At 43.4% G+C, this 15,655-nt stretch overlaps 1 long non-coding RNA gene across 1 annotated transcript; it reads right to left on the reverse strand.

Moving 5' to 3' along the window:
• Positions 1-12,124: 12,124 nt before the first annotated feature.
• On the reverse strand, positions 12,125-12,597 carry LOC147325360 (uncharacterized). The gene is made up of 3 exons (XR_015130566.1): positions 12,479-12,597; positions 12,282-12,393; positions 12,125-12,201 (listed from the first exon to the last, which is right to left on the reverse strand). It is a non-coding gene; the product is annotated as an uncharacterized LOC147325360 (long non-coding RNA).
• Positions 12,598-15,655: the final 3,058 nt, after the last annotated feature.

Below are 15,655 nucleotides of genomic sequence, written 5' to 3' on the forward strand. Positions count from 1 at the left end.
AAGGGCTCCAGAGCCCAAGAAGTGCGTTGAGGTGAGCCTGACTATATCTAGCTGGTACCTCTCAACCAGACGCTCACTCAGGCTCCTTCCCCAAAAGAGAGGTGACATTCCATGTCCCAATTGCCAATCTTGGTAGCTGGGGATCAGTCATCCAGGGCCTCCGCTCCTGGCCTCCGCCCGGCACACAATGCACCTGACTCCCTACACCGCCTCCTGTGGGTGGTGGGCCTGCAAGAAGATGGGCCCATGTCTCTTTTTCAGGCTGTGCTAGGTCGGGCGCCATGGACTTAGGCCCGGCCATGAGAGGCTCGCCAGGCCTGGGGAATATTGAGAATATTCAATTTAATAAAAAGTGGATTAGTTGGTTCTCTTGAAGTGGTTTTATTTATAATCCTTTATTGCTCTTTTGTTGCATAATGTAAGTTTGATTTATGCAATCCTTAACCTTGTAGAGAATTGGCAGAGACTTTAATTTAAGTAATGTGGGGAATCCAGGATATATTGTGATGTATTATCACACCAAGGAATTTTCTTGGTTTAGGTTAGTTCTCACCTGTACCACCTTAAAGACTGAATGTCTTTGCTTTGAAGTGGTAGGCTGTGACTGGAGTTTTGGGTCACAGCACATTCATTCATGGACAAACACACCAGTCGCTGGTTTCTACGACCCTGCTGAGGCCTCAGTTCTAATGTCTCAGCTGCCTCCAGAATGACCACATGGTCTGGGGAGGCCTACGGGAGCATCACTCACAGGCTGGGGACACACAGTGTCACGCTGTGGCATTAGGAAATAACAGCTTATTATATGAGCACATTTATTACATACATCAGTGTCAGTACTGATCAGCAGATACAACAACCAAAAAGGATTTGATTATCAGTGTGAATGAGGAACAGCAGAGCAAAGTAGACGTGATTAAGGCCGTCGGGAGGCTTCTATTTATTTTTCTAATGAGAGATTATTACATCGGATCACTGCAGTCCTGGGGCGCACACAGGGCAGCACAGGAAATTGGTTTACAGGTAAAAATCTCTGAAGTTTCTATTAAAGCTGCTCGATTTTATCTGCAGACTGATTCAGTGCAGCTGTCCCATCAGTCCTCATTAAAAGTTTCATAATCAGCTCAGCAGTCTGCATCATAAATATTTGTCAGTGTGAGCTCTGTACGAGGATGCTTGCAGCCATTTCGAGGTTTCCTCCATCATTTGCAAAACTTTACTATCTGAGTTCACAACAGCCAGAGACATATTTTATTCTCCTGATCCTGAGCAGGAGTCGCTGCTGCATCATAGCTTCACTGTTAACTAACTGCACAGTTCATGGAAACCTGCTGGTTTCATTCAGTTAGTTGTTCTCCACCCGTCCATCCACCTGGCAACCTCCCTTTGCCTGAGCCTCACAGCTTCATCAGTCCAGCAGATCTCCACATGAAACTTTCAGGCCTGAAACACTCGGTTCAGCTCTGTTAGAAACTGAACTTAGATCAGTTTAATGTTCACAGTCTGAGTGGACAAACCCACTCACTTATACACTTATACCCACTTTTACAGTGCCAAATCACAACAGCAGCCGCCTCAAGAATCATGCTATATTTAACTCTCATGCCTGCAACTCACCTGCTTCACCTGACAGGCTGGACTGATCAAAGAGCTTCAGGTCCTCGCAGTTTTTATAAATCCTGTTAGGATGTCTCTGCGTTCTTTCATAACCTTTAATATAAACAGTGTTGGGGAGGAACGAGAAACATGTACCGGCGTTAAGTATTTAACATACAAAATCTGAGTAACTGTAATCTGTTACAGTTACTTTTTAAATGGGTGGTAATCAGAATACAGTTACTTTGATGAAATAAATAGAATACACGGTGGTCATTTCATGTTTCATAAGTTAGGCTCTCTCCCTCTCTATGCCTTTTCCAGTTTTGATGATTAAATGCAGTCTTAGTCAAGAATGCATGTCTTCCGACACCAAATTCCGACACCACTTCATAAGAAGAATGAGATGGATGAAACTTCAGTATCTTTGATGTACTATTGCTGTGTGATTTTTATTACTATTAATGAAGGCTACTCACCACAGAACTAACTTTGTTAGCTGATGTTAGCTGATGTTAGACTGCAGACTGTTAGGCCATTTCTCAATGCTCAAGTACGCGAGCCCATTCTCGCAGGTCCCGACTTCGTAAGTTCAGACGAGAGTCCGGAGAATCCACCGCGATTGTTCTACAATTGGAATGGCAGTGTACTTGATGACATCACAGCTCTGAAGTTCACTGTTTTTACCATCCCCTCTTAATTTAACTGTGATTAATATTTGCAATGAAAATGACACATGACATAAAAAATTACACATGAGGTAGTAGATTTCTTTAAGAAGAAGAAAAAAAAGCTCATTTTAAAAAAGTATCTTAAGCACTTTGGCAAAATTAGCTTTTACGTATCATCTACCACTGCTGCTCCTTTTGCGGCGGTGGCCATTCCCACCCTGCCTGCCTCCACAACCCCACCAAGCTATGACGAGCTCTGTCAGCCTCCACACCCATCCAAATTCCGGCACTAGAAGACGCCTTAAATGAAAAAAAAAAAATCACCCTAACCCGTTAGTACATGGGGTTCTGCCCGGCCCGAGAGCCGTCGCCAGTCCCCTTCAAGGCCTTCCCCAAACCGCAGCACTATTCACACTTCCTCATCCCTCATTGCCCATCATCACTAAGGAAGTGGTCCCTGCTAGTGAAATAATAATGAAAACCAAAACCACTGAGTCCACAGACTCAGGACCATGAAACTACTGTTACTCATTTTATATTAAGATTTAAAAATCTAGTTGGTATTGCTATAGCGAGTAACCTTCAGTAATAGTAATAAATCACACAGCAATAATACATTTGTACCATTTGCAATAACTTCAACGACTCCGGCTGTTCCTTGTCTCAATGCCGCTATCTTCACTGCTGCTCCTTTTGCGGCGGCGGCCATTCCCGCCCCGCATGCCCCCACAACCCCACCAAGCCATGACGAGCTCTGTCAGCCTCCACACCCATCCACATTCCGGCACTAGAAGATGCCTTATATGAAAAAAAAAAATCACCCTAACTCAGACTTTATCAACTTCTTAGTAAAAGGTTTCTCACAAAGCTTCCACCGAGGGATCGTCGCCCAGCCATCGGTTTCTTGCACTCGCAAAAACCTGCAGTCAAAGAACCAAAACAAAACAAGAGAAAGAAAGAAGAAGAACAAAAAAAAGAAAAAGAAAAGAGAGAGTGAGATAAAAGAGAGAGAAAAGAAGAAAGAGAGAAAAAAATAGATGGTTCACCTCCTTGATGACTTCCTAGTAATCCCCCCCTCCCACGTCACCACCAGCTCACAGATTATCAACCCCGAGGGCAGTCTTCTCCGAACTCGGCGTCCCTTTGTCGGAAGAGAAAACGGAGGGACCTTCAACATCCCTGGAGTTCCTCGGGATAACCCTTGACACTGAACGTTTCCAGGCCTCCCTGCCCATCGAAAAGCTCAATTCTCCATCCAAAACATTTTGCACCACTTGCGCCAAACGACAGCTGCTCTCCCTGTTGGGACACTTAAACTTATCTCTCACTTGCTTTCACTCGCTGCACCCAAACCGTCACTCCTTAACTCCGCCATGCTGGATAGCTCTTCCAGGGCCGAACTGCGTTTCTGCCAACTTCTGCTCACTAACTGGAATGGCATCACCTTCTTCTACAACGATCAGCTGTCCCACCCCGACGGCGTTCAGCTCTTCATAGATGCCGCCCCTTCTGTCGGCTTTGGGGGCTATTATGGCCGAAGACATTCATAGCCTTGGCGCCCTACGCAGAGGCAGCTCCGACTCCAGTTCCTCCATTTTCAGCTACAACGTTCGAGACCTAAACCCCAGCATCGCAGAACTTATCAGCATCTCCCAAGAAGCGATTATAAATAGCCTTGCAGCAAGCACATTGTCCTCATATTGGACAGTTTGGAACATGTTCCGTTCATTCCATCCCTCAGTGGCATCAACTTCTTTATCAAACTGCTCACAGGTTCACCATGCTTAACCATTACGTCATCCCAGATATCACCACTCACCAAAGGTTTCCAGCGTTAGTCACCTGCCACGACCCTACACCGCTTACCCCTAACTTCAGATCTTCTACATCGCTGCATTTCTACCCTCCGGCTGAAGTATAGCAACTACTTCCTGGCACGCACACTCAAACCCATGTTCCTACTCGCCTTCTTTGGCTTCTTACGCTGTTCCGAATTCACCTCCTCATCTTTGAAGTCCCATTCGACTCTTCACCTGTGCTTTAGTGACATCCACCCAGTCTCCAAAGACTGCCTCATTTTCATCCTCAAACGAAGCAAAACCAGTCAATCGGGCAGCCCCACGCCTATATATTATTTCAAAATAAACTCACCATCGCCAGTCCCCTTCAAGGCTTTCCCCAAACCGCAACACTATTCACACTTCCTCATCCCTCATTGCCCATCATCACTAAGGAAGTGGTCCCTGCTAGTGACATAATACCAAAACCACTGAGTCCACAGACTCAGGACCATGATACTACTGTTACTCATTTTATATTAAGATTTAAAAATCTAGTTGGTATTGGTATAGCGAGTAACCTTCAGTAATAGTAATAAATCACACAACAATAGTACATTTGTTATTACAGTTGTAAAAAGCATGAAAATATATATCTAGTAATCCAAAGTATTCAGAATACGTTACTCTCATTGAGTAACTTAATGGAATACATTGCAAAATACATTTTGGGCCATGTATTCTGTAATCTGTAGAGGAATACATTTTAAAAGTAACCTTCCCAACACTGAATATAACATCATAAATTTTGCACTTGTGGCTCTTACATTAAACGTGACGCTCACTCACTGCTTTGAGGTATTTTTGTCCTTGACTCTCAGACCTTTAACACCACTTCTCGTTTTATCTGGACTGTGTCGCACCTGTCCAGTCTCACTGACCAATCACAGCACCTCCAGCACCACCATGTGACCCCTGAGAGACTGCTGGTGGTCAAAGATATGGGTGTATTCAGTAGAGGTCACATGATCAGGCAGTTGAAATCTCAGCTGTCTGTCCTGCAGATGCTGCCTGGATGTTTTCTAAAGTCCAAACTCCTCCTGCTTCTCCCTCAGACCTTCGTCACTGCTTCTCCATCCAAAACATTTTGCACTGTTAGCTTGCCTGAGTGCAGAGGAAAGCTGCCTGAATGGCAGTCGTGAGCAGCTGGAAGTGTCTGCACAGCTAGACGAGGATGTTATGCAGATGTTGTGGCAGCGTGTGGGTCAGCAGGACCCTGTGCTTAAGAACAGCTGTTTTTTCAAATAAGATATACAACAAATGGCATGAATGTGCAGGTAATCCTTTCCTTCCAGAGAATGACCAGCAGCTCGCTCCCATATTTCCTGCGTTACCACAGTAGCAGATGAGACTGTAGTTTTGTTTAAATTCAAATCTTTCATAAGTTCATGTTAGCAGCAGATTTCTTTCACCTGCAGCAGGTGTTTCTGTGACGAGCCTCCATGATCAGAGGATTTTTATCACCTTCAACCATTCACGAGGTGTGAGGCAGCAGTGGTCCTGCTGAGGTCTGAGTTGGTAGGTTTTCGGCGAGATATAGTCAGTGAGATACACTCTGTGGAAGTGTGTGTGTGTGTGTGTGTGTGTGTGTGTATGTGTGTGTGTGTGTGTGTGTGTGTGTGTGTGTGTGTGTGTGTGTGTGTGTGTGTGTGTGTGTGTGTGTGTGGGTGGGTGTGTGTGCACCCTGCAGTCATCACACAGCTTCTTCATGCTGGGAGTTTTTGGGTGAGGAGCTCTCACAAACCTGAAACCTCAATTACTCTATGCTTGGTGTGAAACACTGAAGGATTCATCTTCAGGAGATCTCAGGGACACATATACATGTTTCTTCAAGCTGAGCTCACACAGCAGTTCCACCTCTTCATGTTCTGCTCATCCTTCTCTGAGGTGAGGTTGTGGTGATGTCACAGCAGCTCCCGGACTCTACATACATGTTTGTGGAGGTGATATTACTCCACACATGACTCGTGGGCCCTGATGTCACCAGAGCTGTATGTGTGTAAAAACCAAAACCAACCAAATGTGATTGATTGATTGATCGATCAATCGGTTGGTCAGTTGATCCGTTGGTCGGTTGATTGATGGGATGTTTGGTTGGGTGATTGATTTGTTGGTTGGTTGGTTCAAGCTGAATGAACTCAGATATTCTCTGAAAAGCATCAGGGTAGAGTAGAAACTACAGGAGGAGGGAGTTCAGCTGTATTACCACAGCAGGAGGTAAATAATTAACAATGTGGAGTCCAGACGAGGCTGTTTCATCAGCTCCCCTCCATGTACAGACATAAGTCCTGCCCCTTCAGAGAAAGTAAATGCTATTTCCTCCTCATGTCAGAGGGCGGTAGGCTGATTTCCCTCCTGTGCATCACAATCAGCAGCTTTAACAAACTTGTGAGGGCAGCGGGACTTTAACAACTGTGAGCCGGCCCACCGACCTGGTGCAATCACTCTGCTTTCTGATGCACATCAGAGTGTTTTTAACCCTTGTTCCTCCCCCAGTTCAGCGTAAGTGTCCTGAACTCACTGCCCAGCTGACATCATTCCAACAGCCACACAGATCCCAGCTCACTGCAGACCCCTGGCCGCTTGGCTCCAGTTTAATTATCACACACCTCACATTACTTACTGCTTTGTTTGTCATAGCTGTGATGAATCTTTGATGACTCAGTTTGATTTTCCTACCACTCCTTTAAAATGAAGTGCTGTCCTTTAAACAATTCACCAGAACGTGTGTGTTCTGGCATGAAGAATATCACAGAATGGACCACAGAACCACTGCTCCGGGCCCCGATCACATGTCTGAAGAGCTTTCAGGTGCAAAACAGAGGGGGAGGAGGTGAAGTAGGGTGGATGTGACCACAGGGAAGTTTAAGGACCCTCAAGCACAGAAGTCTGAGTTTGACTGAACTTCAGTTTGGATTACTGAGCAACACCACAGAAAAAAGGGCAGCTTTCATGGAGCTGATGGATGATATCCAGTCAAAATGGTGTGGACAGAAGAAAAATGAATCGTTCCTCTCAGCAGAGGAAAGATTTAGGGTGGAGGAACAAGAAGAAGGGCAGGCTGAGCAATGTGAAAGTAATTGTGGTGCACAGTTTGGACTCTGTCCTTGTTTTTGGTTCAAGATTTGGATGCTGATTGATGCTGAAGGTCAGAAGTCAAACAACGACTCATTAGTGCCCTGGAGAAGCGGAGGAACACTCTGACCCCTGCTCGTTTTTTTCCAGAGACTTTCAAACTCTTTATAACAGTAAAGGCCTCTGAGCCAGTCAGAGCGAAGCCAAGCAGCAGTCCTGTCTGGTGTCGCTGTGAGTCGAGTTTCTCACGCTGGTACCTGATTTGGGTTTACATGAGCCAAGAATAACAGGCTTTTTATGAAAACACTGATGGTGTACCTGCAGTCGCCGGAAATGCCAACATGCGTTAGCCACTGTGCTTCTTATTCTTTGTATTTAATGAATGTACTGGACAGCTGCTGCCTCTAGGCCAGGACTCAGGTGGGAAATCCACCGCCACTTCGTTTAACACCTGCAATCCATTGAGGGCAGGCGAGGGAAACAAAGACAGGAAACAATGGGGGTGGGGGGATTATGCAAAACCATATCAGAGAGATGAGTAGCAACACAAATGACTGGATATTTAGCCTGTGAAGCAGGGTTCTCATACAGTTGCTCAGTCTCTGCACCTGTTAGCGTGCTGGACGATCTGTGTGTCTAACCCTAACCCTTACCTGTCCTGCATTTCTCCTGCTCTCTGACACTCTCTGTGCAATGCTCCATCAGTTTAGAGTCTTTCTCCCCTCGTGGAGGTGGAGCCTGGTTTTCTCTCTGTGCTCTCTGCAGAAAAACATCCTTTTTATTTTCACAGAGAAATTCCTCCTGATCTTCACACAGACATCAGTGGGAGGTCCTATTCTTCTTCTCTTTCATTAATCTGCAGCTCTCAGTGGGAGCACTCACAGACTGCAGAGCTCAGAGATGCTCCTGACTCCACCATCCGTGCAAAGCATGAGGAAAACACCAAAGCTGCCTCAGTGCACGGAGTAATCTGAATAAAGAAATAAAACATTTAGTTTGTTTCACATCTTCATTGTTTCCTTTTTAACTGACTTATTTACAGAAATGAAATCATTGTTTGAAAAATCTTTGATTCTTTGATTCATATTTGATCACAGACGCTGTAAAATATGATGAACCCACCATGAGAAGCCATTAAAAGGTGGGAAGTAACAAAGTACAGATACTTTATAGTTTAGCAGACAGGTACAACAGGTATGTCAGATATAACAGGTATATCAGAGGTCCAGAGGATGGGACCAGGACCACCAGGAGTTACCCAGAATGCACTGTGCTTAAAACAGCCATGGTTGTCTGACGGGTTTTAAAGACTGACTGTTTAAAAAAAAAAAAGATGCTTAATCTTCACTCAGGCTTCCTGTGTTGTTGTTTCCACAGTGATGTAACCACAGCAACAAGAATCAATGATAATTTATGACTTGAGCCTCATTTCCGTATCTGAGCTTCTTCTGCAAGTGAAACCGTTGCAGACCCAGCCAAAGATAATCTGACCACCACTTCCTGCAAATGTTTCACAATAAAAGCCTTGCCAATAATTGACAGGACCTTTAATATGAAATAGATACAGGAAATGTTGAGCCTGTGAACCTTAAAACTTCAACTGACCAATTACCTGACAGCTCAATGTTCCCGTGGCAACCTGCAGGAGGTCAGATACAAGCCAATTCAAATGGTTTGTTTTCCCAGAGCTGCACTCTCCTCTTGATGGATCTTCCTCAGCCGGTCCAGCTGGGCTGGGTGTTGTTACTTCCTGTGTTCCTGCAGGTAATCAGCTGAGACACCTGGGATGCATCAGCTCCCTGGTGCCTCCCTTGCTTATAAGAGGGGACTGGGTGCTGAAAGGCATTGTTGTTGGTGGTGTGTGCCACTCACGGCTGACAGCTGGAAAGCTGAAGCCGTAAGTGTAACGAACAAGCAACCGTGATAAAATGTTAAAGAGTGTTGAAACATGGTGGAGTCCATCATTGTTGTCACCTCCTGAATCCCAGGTGGTGGCATGGTGGAATCACAAGAATAAACCAGATACTTGCACAAATAAACCACATATTGTGAGAATGGTCTTCTAAACATATTAAACACATTGTAGTCCTTTTAAAAGGAATTCTACAACATTTTCTAAGTACTTCATCATTATTTTACATATTAACATGGATTTCAACATTTTTAATATTTCAACACATTTTAATAACTTATAGTTTAACCTGGTTACAAACAAATAAGGTTATTAATTCAAATAAATAAACTAGGTAAAGAAAAACGTACTCAGTCCAAAGTTACTCAGCTGGAAATTTTGCTTCTCAGTGTGGAAGGACAAAACAATATGGTTTGAAAATGCCATTTCACTGCTTTCCTCCTCTCTCAGTCGGCATGTTCATGGTGCCCACATTTTCTTCTGGAATATGTTGAGCAAACCTGGAGAAGCTTCAGCTCAAGAGATCATTATTGGCATTGCTGTCATTTGTTACTGTTAGGATGCCTGGGTCGTCGACCCAGGGTTTTTGAGTTTATAATATTATGTATACTTTCTAGTTTTTGGTTTCTTTGAGTTCTGTCTTATGGCTTATGTCTTTGTCTTCTTTAGTTGCTCTGTCTCCCCTATCACCTGCATCCCCTTGTCTAGTTCGCGTATATATGTATCTTAAGTTCCTATATCCCCGTGTTCAGTCAGTGTTTGTGTCTGCCCTGTTCCCACGTCTCTGTTCCCTTTGTTATAGTGCCTGCCCGTGAGTCTGTGTTATGTTTCCTGTTTTACTTTGAAAATCCATGTCTGTTGTTAATGTGTCTGGTTTTGCTTCCCCTTGTCTCGTTAGGCCTGATTTGCCCCAGCTGTGTTTCCCTCCTGTTACCCATTCCCTGATTGCTCCCTCTGTGTATTTAAGCCCTGTGTTTCTTAGTGTCTGTGTCGCGATCTACCGTTTATTTTGCTGTGTGTTTTGTCAATCCGCCGGTGTTAGTTTATTTTTGACCTTTTTTCCCCAGTTATGTTATGTTTGAGTTCAGCATTAAAGCTGTTTTGGTTTAAGTTCTGTCTCCGGAGTCTGCACCTTGGGTCCTATTCCTGTCTGCACACAGCCACACCTAACAGTTACGTGATACACTGATTTGGTGAGTAAATGTTTTCTTTTATTCAAACTGTTTTTGTGCCTTCTCTCAGTTTAACACCAGGGCCCTGTTTCAGGAAGCCGGTTTGGAAAACTCAGAGTGAAAAACGACACTCACGGTTGAGTAACCCCGAACTGTCCAACTCGGAATATTCAGTTTCAGAAAGGCTGATAACAATTAGTTCAGTCAACGTGGAGTTGCTTTAACCCCAAGTGAAGCGCGCGGACGAGGATACATAAAGCCCTGATAAGCGGAGCACAGATTAAGCGAGTCACCATGGAGACGGAGGGAAAGAAGGCGCGGTCAATGTATTTCACAGCGCTTGAGGCCGAAATTCTGATGGCAGCATATGCCGATAACATGCAAATTCCGCGGAAAAAAGTAACACAGCCACAGCTGCGAAAGCATGCATGGCAAAACATAGTCGACAGAGTCAATGCGTGAGTGTTAATTTAAACATTGATCGAGGGATTTCCACCCATTTAACACGTTATTTTATCATATGTTATTTTATTTGTTATTTTATACATTTTATTTTGTGATGTGATGTGAGCGCAGGTGCAACCCAACAGGCCCCAAACGTACCTGGCAGCAAGTAAAAATGAAATATAAAAATATAGTCCAAACAGGTGAGGTGTAATTGTATTATGAGCCATAGTGCTTGGTCTGTTTGTCCCATGTAAATCAATTGCAGTTAGAGGCTACATTAATTTTCTTTCTGTAAGCACTTATTGAAATTATCTGAGCACATTACAAGTACATATTTGCTTACTCTGTATGCTCAAATGTGGCCCGTTATAGCCAACAGAAAAAAAGCGGAGGCCCGAAAAACAGGTGGGGGTCCTCCACCACCACCACCACTCACAGAGGCTGAGCAGTTGGCCCTCAGCCAAAACAGTGGGCGCCCTGTGGCCGAAGGCATCTCTGCGGGGACATCCTCTGAGGCAATAACCCCGCAAGACACAAGTGCCTACATAAGGGGTAAATTCAAAATAATACATGATGTGCATACATCCTTTCTTCACAGTCACCTTTGCAGTGCGACACATTCATTTGATAAACTCTTTACCATAATGGATTATTTTGTAGTGAAGTTATTTTCCGACTGATTTTGCCTTCCCTCAGCCTTGGTTGTCTTTGAGAGCATAATGACAATTAAGTGTAAGGTGCTTGGTATGTTTGTTAATTGCCATTTGGTCCCTTGTAAGTTATAAGTGACCTGTATAAACCTCATATTCTATCAGTTGATGGTGATGGTGTACTGCATCTGGTGCAGCCTCCTGTTGAGCCAGACCAACATGCAGTTGTGAGTAATACTCCACAGATTATATGAGTTTACAGTAGAACAGCAATGTTGTCTATTTCTTTACTACAGGAAAATAATGAAGAAACATTGACAGCTGTTACAGAGGAGGAAGCAACAGAGACACTTTATGAGGTTTACATCTTTTAATACTTTGTGTACAGGAAACACAGGCGACCAATAAAGCCAGTTGAACAAAAAATCAGTTTATTCTTCTTTCAACATGTTGAGATGATGGGTCAAAAGAAATGATTGTGACATATGGTGTCTCTGACTGCTCTTCCATCTTGTATGTCCGTGCGAGGGTCAGGATGTTCATGGTTTGGATCACTGCTGATGTTTGGTTCAGAAGGACAGTGTTCTCCTCTAATTGTGGCAATGTTGTGAAGAATCACACATGCCACAATAATGTCACATGCCCTTTCTGGGGTGACCCTGAGTCTTTGCAGGCACTGGAACCGGGCCTTAAGCATTCCGATAGTCATTTCAATTCTGGCTCTTGTCCTGCAATTAGCCAGATTATATCGCTGCTGTGGGCCCGGGTCAGGGTAAGGGGTAAGCAAATAGGGTAAACATGGATACCCCCTATCACCAAGCAAGTAGCCAGTGAACTCTCCTAAGACAGAAGGGTACACTTCAGTTCAAATGTCCCTGAAGCAATTGGTCTTTATATATTTTAAAGTATTCTCAACTCACCATGTCCAAATTTTGTGCTCAGTGTACATTCACGGAATATTTGTGAGTCATGGACAGAGCCTGGCCACTTGGCTTCCACATTTGTGATAATGTTGGCAGCATCATATATGATCTTCACAGTGCAGAGAACGCAAATTAGCATCCATTACTATAATGAAATAATTTGTTAGTTTGACATGCTACAGGGAACTATGTACCTGTACATTAATGCTGTGGAAAGACTTCCTGTTCACATAGTCTCCTTCATTTACTGAAGGAGCAATGATTGGAATGTGAGTGCCATCTGTACAGCCAATCACGCCTGGGAACCGTGAAAATAAATGTAAAATTTAAGTAGTAGTCCAAGTATCACCACATCATAAATTAAGTTTTGTTCATCCTGATACCTGCAATTTTGTGGCATCCCTCTTTGATAAATCTTGTGGGTCTGTGACCGGGGAACACCACAAACGAGTACAGGAGACGTTTCAGTGCAACTGTAACATTCCTGACTGCCCGACAGACGGTAGCCTTGGAAACGTGCTCAGCGTCACCAATATTATACAGAAAGCTCCCGTTTGCAAGAAACCGAAGTGCAATACAAATAATATGTACAGAACTGAGAGAATGTCCGCGATGTGTCACATGCGTAATATATGGCCTGAGGATGTTATCCAAATAAATTATAGATTGTGCTGAGAAACGGTAACGTTCGCACAGAAAATCATCAGGAAATGATAAAATGTCCAAACGCGCTCTGATCACTCTCTCCCGGCGGAGAGCTCTGCGGAGAATTTGGGCTTCACGATCTACTGGCTCTTCAAGGAAGTGGCACGCCATGTCCGACACTTCCTACTGTCAGGTTTCCGACAAAGGGGCGGAGACAGTCAGGGTTAGTTGTAGTAAACCTGCTAGGGGGCAGGTTAGCTTCACGGAGTGTGTCGTCATAGTGACTCACTCAGGCTGCAGCTGAACTCGCTTTGTGAAACCGAAAACCCAGAGTTTTCGTTAACTCAGGGTATACTTACTCAGTTTTTCCACTAAACCGGCTTCCTGAAACAGGGCCCTGGTTTATAAACTTGCCAGCTAGCCAGTGTTAGACTAGCTTTTGTGTTACCAATGGGTGCATGCTGCTGCCTCTTGGCTCATGTTACTTAAAAATTAACACCACAGTTTTAAAAGTCTAATACAAACATCTCTCCGTGAAATTTTCTGTTGATTATTTGAAATAGAAAAATGAGCCCAGACGTGACTTTTTCGGAAGGTGCAGTCGTTAAAGGTGGGGGCTTGTTTTCAATCCATATGAACTCCTATAACATATGAACTGTATTTATTTTAATGCTTTGTGGTTGCTTTTAAACATCTGTGACATCTATTAATGTCAAATCTAGCCTTTGATTTAATGAACATTTCTGGTTAATTACATTTTTATTATTATTATTATTATTATTATTATATAATTATAATAGTTTTTTTGTTGTGTTTAGACGGGTTTTATTGTGAAAGTCCAAAACCATAAACCAGAATAGTGGCCTGTTAAACTGTTAAAGGCTTAGGTTGGCTTTATAGTTGAAAATAAAATAATTTAGCTTGTCCGTCTAAACAAATAAGTTGAATTACACAGTTGAATCATAAGAAACATTTTGGGGTTGGCTATGTTACTTATAAACTAGTGCTGTCAGAGTTAATCTCATTAAAATGACGTTAACCACATTAATGTGGCAAATCTCCGTTAGCGAGTTAACACAGATCGCCCCGTGTGAATGGCTGCATGGCGCTAATGCGTTAACGAGCTAACTGCGTTAACTTAAGTTTACACTTAAGTTTCAGAAGAGCTACCCCGTCAGGCCAGGGCTCTGCAGTCTATTCACACCTACAGGCCAGTGGATACTCTGTCAATGATGAGGATGTGCACATCCTGGACAGGGAGGAACGCTGGTTTGAGCGCAGAGTCAAGGAAGCCATGTACGTGGAAGGGGAAAGACCATTTCTGAATCGAGGAGGGGGCCTAAGGATACATCTTTCGCCATCTCACAGCCATTCCCCAACTCTCTGTGAATGGTACTCATGGCCATTGATCAGTGGTTGTTGATCAATGGTCATGAGAATTTGCATAATCATGATGAAGAAACTGACCTCCCAGCCCATTGTTCCTTCAGTGGTGCTGGTTTCAGTCATTATGCAAATGTGCTGTTTATAAGATTGGGCAAACCTGCAGTCAGCTGAGACTGAAGAAGTCACTTGGATGAGTGAGGAAACGTTTCTCCCACAAAACGCTACATCCAGATGAACAGAATCAACTTTTGGAGATTTACACTTAAGTTAAATTAGCTTAAGTTTAAACTTAAGTTTCAACCCCACGTTGCTTTCTGGATTTTATACTTATTTATTTTACTGGCTACATAAAATCAAAATTCACATGTTTTATGTAACTAAAATGTTTAATTATCTGGGCTAAAGAAAATAAAGTTATAGACTATAATATTTTATATGCATATTACAGGATGTAACACTAGCATGAGTAAAAACATGGCTTTGATTTTGCCACACCATTTGATTTCCATGCTACCCTAGGAAATTTTCACTAGATCCGCCCCTGCCAGGGCTCAAACTACCGACCCTCCAATTAATAGATAGCCTTCTCTACCTCCTGACCTACAGCCACCCCGTGTGCTAGCATGCCAATGCTAAGCTTTGTGTGCCTCAAGTTTATATTGTAATTATGAGACAGTGTTTCAGGTCATTTTATGGAGTAATGTAAATATCAACACTTCACTGAGTTCTTTTGATTCCTCAGAGGCATCTGATGGAAGACAAAACATTGCTCAGTAGACCATTTAACCCTTTATTTCTCTTTTATATTACTTCTAGACGGGAGATGCGTCCTGCATGACACATTGCCGCGGATCTCAAAATGGTGGTGTACCCCTAACAGTTTTATTACAGACGCTCTCTCATTCTAGTCTAAACAACAGTGTCTCCGTAACTTTCCACTAGAGATGGTCCCCTCGTATCTACTTTTCCCAGGCAAGCGTGAGTGAGAGTCTACAGCTTTCTACTCCCCAAGGACACATGGTCTCATGCCTTTATTTTTCAGGGCTGTGTCCACTTAATACTACACTATATAACTTTATAACACTTATTAATAAAAAGGGAGGCACTGCAAATTATTTAATCCCAACGGTAATGAGAAAGTAAGCTATTGCAGAAGTGTAACTAATTACTTCCCTGCCAAGTAATTAAGTAATATGGTGCATTACTTTAGGAAAGGTGATGGATTACTTAACGTCCCCAGCACTGTAGATGGGTTGAAACTGACTGTGGTGTGTGGAGTGAGTGTTTTACTGACGGGGTGGGTAAAGGAAACACGCCTTCAGATCATGTGTTCCAGTTTT

The sequence above is a fragment of the Aulonocara sp. 'chitande type north' Nkhata Bay genome, linkage group LG7 (genome assembly GCF_057382095.1).
Source record: "Aulonocara sp. 'chitande type north' Nkhata Bay isolate Kocher_YH1m ecotype deep benthic linkage group LG7, A_spYH_male_GT1.1, whole genome shotgun sequence".
In the NCBI taxonomy this organism is placed as follows: Eukaryota; Metazoa; Chordata; class Actinopteri; order Cichliformes; family Cichlidae; genus Aulonocara; species Aulonocara sp. 'chitande type north' Nkhata Bay.